This window comes from Pinus tabuliformis, chromosome Q (genome assembly GCF_031772625.1).
Source record: "Pinus tabuliformis cultivar Carrire ecotype Pingquan chromosome Q, CPIR1, whole genome shotgun sequence".
NCBI lineage: Eukaryota > Viridiplantae > Streptophyta > Pinopsida > Pinales > Pinaceae > Pinus > Pinus tabuliformis.
Window position 1 is genome coordinate 575,908,124 of NC_142296.1, and position 5,631 is coordinate 575,913,754.

General features: G+C 39.5%; 1 pseudogene; it reads right to left on the bottom strand.

Moving 5' to 3' along the window:
* Positions 1-416: 416 nt before the first annotated feature.
* LOC149220752 (short chain aldehyde dehydrogenase 1-like) lies at positions 417-4,032 on the bottom strand (annotated as a pseudogene).
* Between the last annotated feature and the right edge of the window lie 1,599 nt (positions 4,033-5,631).

A 5,631-nucleotide genomic window follows, 5' to 3' on the forward strand; every position in this document is an offset into this window, starting at 1 on the left:
ATCCAACATTATCTTATAACTTAAATTATTTTATAATTTAAATAATCATAATAAAAATTGATTCATCAAAATTAATCCTATTGGACTAGATTTTCAGTATCTACGTATTATGATAGGCTTTCCTATTTAGATTTTGAAAACCTAAACACACTGGAGTAGAATCAGTAAAAACTTTTCGGCGACAATTTTGATTTGAAGTGCATAAACAAAGATTCCCCGAGTTATTTTAGGACTTCTCATGCACCGATCCTTCATTCCGAAACGACTACAGCGATCATATCTTGCTATTAGAATTCCAAAGTAAAAACAAATATTTTAGGATTCCAATGTTAAAGACAGGGAAATGGTGAAGAGAAATTATTTAAATAACCTGAACAAAGGCACGCTAAGGGATACGGCATTAACCTAACATGGGATTATTGAGTTGCTAGCTGCCCATTTGTTTCTTTTTGGGATTTGCTGGAACTTCCGGCAGCTAAGTGATCGAAGAATGATTTAATAGGAACAAAATCCATGGAATTTGCAGTGGAGAAACTTTTGCAAGTCGTCAACGCCTCATCGATCACCAGATTCTGGCCGCTGCTGATGTAGCGGGCGTCATTGCTGCACAGAAAGAGGGCGGAGTTGGCAACGTCAATGGCTTCCAGAGTGACACCCTTAAGCTCCATCGTCTTCTCCAGCATATCTTCCGGGGATCGTTTGTCGAAAGAGGGGAAACTTTTCTTCATGGCGTCGATCAACATGGGTGTCGGCACGCCCGCCGGAGAAACGCAGTTCACCCGGATACCGTGCTGTGTCAGATCGATGGCCGCCGACTTCATAATCCCCAGCACGGCGTGCTTAGACGCCGTGTAAGAAGGCCCGTTGGGTATCGCCATCACCGACGCCATGCTGCATGTCATAACCACGGAGCCTCTCGTTTTGGCGCCGATCATCGCCCGAGCCGCGTGCTTTGTGCACAGATACGCCCCCCTAACGTTCACCGACATGACCCTCTCAAAATCGAAGAGTCACGTCTGCCATGGACGAGCATAACCCTCACGGGATTCCGAGGTCCTTCTGAATGTCTGCAATTACTCCACGAATAACTTGGCGCTTTCAAAGTTGAAATCGCCATAAAAGTTAATGGTTTTTATTTTGATGGTTCATTCAAAGTTGTTTAAACATTAATTATGGTTTTGTTTGATGTTAATATAAGAATTTCTAAATTAGTTGGTTATTAGAATTTCTTACTTAAGAAATATAGTAATGGAAGTGTTGGTTATTAGTATTTCTTACTTAAGAAATATAGTAATGGAAGTGTTTTTGTGATACCCCATAACTTCATGTTACTTTTACTGGTATGTTTTTACTTTACAGTAAGGAAATGAACTCTTGTTTTTACTTTTGGGAAATGGACAGTAAATAGATTCAGTGATCCAAACCATTCCCAACAATGGGGCAATCCATTTTAACCTTTTTTCTAGCTACGTATCACCAGCTATAGAACGTGTCACAGGTGCCTCGGTCCCTGACCTCAGGTCTCGAGATCGAACCTTCTCAACGGCCCCCATCATAAAATCACAAAACCAAGTCGGCCGCCGCCCCGGAGGTTTGGGCCTCCAGCTTGGGTACCAAATCTCCAGGTTTTGAGCCGAGCCCCGCTCTGACCCACCGCCCTTTGGACTATTCTCAGCATCTTTGGTCCTCCTCTCTCACTCCGCGTTTTGGTGAACTTCACAGCATTTATCGATCAAGAAGTTGCGGGGAAGCAATTCTTCCACTGAATTCTGCAGAGCCTTTAAATAAATAAATAATTATGGCAGATGTGGTATTCTATGGGAGTTCTCAAAAAAAAGAATCACTGATGAACTTTAATAACTCTCTTTCACTCAACATTTATTAGTTATCAGTTATTAGGTAAAGAAACAGTGACCCTCCTCTACTCGTCCCTTACAAAAGGAGGAGAGAAGGAGGAGGGAGGGGGTTTTTCTTTTTGGAAAAGAAATTCCTTGAGCTGAAGGAGGATTTAGTGGGAATGAGTTTTAAAAAAAAACTTCTCTAGAAGAAGTAAGAATGATTGCTAGCTGGACTTGGAGTCTTGAGGCCAAGAAATTGCCACATGCGAATCACTCATTTATTGGGCAAAAGAGGAGCTTGGGGGGAGAACCTTGGACGTGATTGTCATGTTCTCATAGGAAGGGTGGAAAAAGGTTCATTGATTATGGTTTGGCCTCGCCATGGCAGATAACTACAATCTAGATAAGTATGTCTTGCTTAATTGATGTGTAAAAGTTTAGGATATAAATATTTTGGTGTTGGATTTATACTATTTTGTTATTGAAAAGTAGTGCTATGAATTAGGGGTAAATTAACTTAGATGTAAGTTAAATTAGATGCAAGTTAATTAAAATGTGCAGATAACAAATGGTTGAAAATGTGCATGTTATAGTACAAATAGAATGAATGCACAAGACCTATATCTTAAACTTGAATGCATTAACCTGTATGCCAAATTTAGCAATCTAGGTAAGATTGTGCAACCCAACCCGAGCATAGAATGATTCTAATAAAAGAAAAATAAACTTGAGCATATAACAGAATGCCCAGAGTTAGCCAAGCATCACTAAAAGAATGAAACTATACGAATCGAGGTGGGTATTACAACTTATGTTTATGAAAGAAAGAAGACACGAAATTACATTCAGATAAGAGTGATATGGGCCAGAAACTAACAAAACTTGTCTATGTGACTGCAATTGTAACCATGACAGTTAACCTAGCATAACAGAAACTTAGGAACGAGAAGGAACGAGATACGTTAAAAAAATACCCATACAAGAGATAAATAAGTATTTACAGTATTTATACTTTCGTGATTTAGTTGATGGACCTCTGGCGAGGAATCATGATAGTAAGCGAAAATTCATTACCATAATTTTGTTCCAATGTGATAAGCAGTTAAAAACACAGTGCCTTATATAGAGATAGGAGATCCGAGAAACAGGGTTTCTTTTGTAAAAAGAATAACATTGTTTTGAGAGTCTCGGTCCTTCAGACTTGCTCCGAGGGAAATCTGAGAGGATGCCTTGGAACGACGTTATGAGGATGAAACAAAATAATGATTCACCAAATCAATGATACACATTTCAAAGAGAAAACACAGTGATAAAAGGAACCAAAATAAAAGCATATTAGAATTCTTCATTGTATTAATAGAAAAACTTTACAAAACAGTTAATAACAATGGTTCGCTTAAAATGATTACAAACCAGAATCTAGGGATAAAATTACATTTATGTGCCATGCAATCCCAAGAACAAGGAGCTGTCACCATTCAAAAAACAGAGGCCGTGTATAGCACAGCTCATAATTTAATCAGAAACCAAAACTGGGAAACCCCGTTTAGAGAAAAACCCTCATACAAGGTAAGAGGAGCCAGCAACAATCAAGGAAGACAAAACCCATATACCTGGAGGCCCCGTGTTGGTTGGCCCATGACTATGAGTAGGTCTGGATGCCCTACACTAGAATCTCATGGTTAATACCTTTTACACTCATCTAACCACCAAAGCTATGTAAACAAGACCTGCACCAATAATGCATGCAAAACCCTCATCACTTACCCGAAACCGCGAAGGTGAAGCAAGGGCGTTTCAACAACAGAGACTCCAGACACCATGTTGGAGGCGACACCTGTAGGAATTGAAACCTCATTGGCTTGACACCATAATAGGGTTAAATAAACAGTGAAAACAAGACTGAATTTAGAAACCGTGAACAGAATTCAAACCCGGATTCAAATTGTTAACTTGGTCTTACCTGATTCAAGTGGCAACATACAACTTCTATACAAGCTTGTCTATAGGTAGGTATTCCTGATGAACCCTCTTCCATGCACAACAGGAAGAAATTAATGAGTTGCAAAGCAAAAGTCACGAAAGGAGCCAGAACGCAACCCCCAGAGCCATGCCCAGCATATGAATAAGGAAACCATGTGAACGCTGGGTCGAAAGGGTTTACCCTCGAAGCTTGACACAGCCTCAAATCCATCGCCAATCCCGCGTTGTGCACAAGCCCATAGATGGTAAGCGATTAGGACGAGTTCTAGCAGCTAGCAGCCATCGACCCAAGGGCTGCTCGGATGAGTCAGGGAAAGTCAACACAAGCCATGATGTGAGATACGGAGAATCGCTCGTAATTAATCAAATGTGTACATACCATCGGGTCAGATTTAATAACTATATGATTGCAGCAGTTAAGTAATGTTGATCCAAGCTACATCGAAGTTTGGATATGTTAATGCCAAGCGTTATTGTAGGGTAACAATAGTTTAGGATTTTATTAAATTTTGTATTTTAATTTTATTACGTATATCTATGTGTTTTATGTTATAGATGGATGTGGGTGTTACAATTGGTATCAGAGCCTCAGGTTACTACACTAAGGACAGGTTGAATGATTTGGAAAATAACAAAATGATTTTGATGCACATAGGAGCACCGGACATAACCCAGAAGTATGGGTTCAATTGGGAGAAAACAAATGTTGGCACCAATGTTGCCTGACTTGAACTAGTTCAGCAGTTAAGAACATAAATGCAAAACCTACGAGCGGACAATGAGAGACTCCGTTTGGAACAAGAGAAAATCATGAAAAGTTTATTAGATAGATATAACCAGAGAAATCCAGACCCTAGTCAAGGAGAAGAAAATGGAACAGAAACACACAGACAACAAGAACAACATCAGGAATCAGAAGGGGGACAAACTAGTAACGAGGAGGAATCAGATAATGGTTCCAGCAAAAAGGGATTAAAAAGACAAAAAACAAAACTTCAAGGAGAATTCAAGAAGATCAAGCCACCAAACTATAACGGTGAAACAAAGGAAGCAACAGAGGCATGGCTTATTAACATGAACAAATATTTTCAAATATATGAATATGATGAAAATTTGAGAGAAAGGCCAAAAATTTATCAGTTGTAAGGCAAGGCCACCTTGTGGTGGGAGGAGATTAAAACAGTCAAGGAGATCAATGACCCAGGGGTTACTTGGGAGTAATTCCAAAAGCATTTTAAGGATAGATATCTGACGGAGCGATTTTATGACAACAAAGAAAAAGAGTTTCATGATTTAAAACTAGGGCAACAAACAACGGATGAATTTATAACAAAATTCACCTCACTACTAAGATACGTCCCTTATATCCGAGAAGAAAAATATAAAGTCCAACGTTTTGTTAGCAGCTTGCCTGCTTTCATGAAGGAAATATTGGAATTTGACAATCCGAAAACAATGGATGAAGCAGTCCGAAAAGCTTGGATCTGTTATCAGCAAATGAGACAGAAAGGTGAAGTGTAGAAGAGTTGGCCAAGTAAGAAGGGACAGGAAAACTTTACAAATAATAAGAATATGAGGAACCCAGGAACCAAATTCTCAGGACGTAAAGCACCAAATGGACTTGTTAATCGAAATCAACAAAAGTATAGACCCCCAAGCGATGTAAGAAAATGTGAGGCATCAAGTAAATTGGAAACCAGTCAGGTGCCCCGACTGCCCTTACAGTGTTGGGTTGCGAGGAACCCCATTGCTACAAGAACTGTCCTCATAGAGGGAGAGTAAAACCTGTTGCAACTATTCATGAAGATTC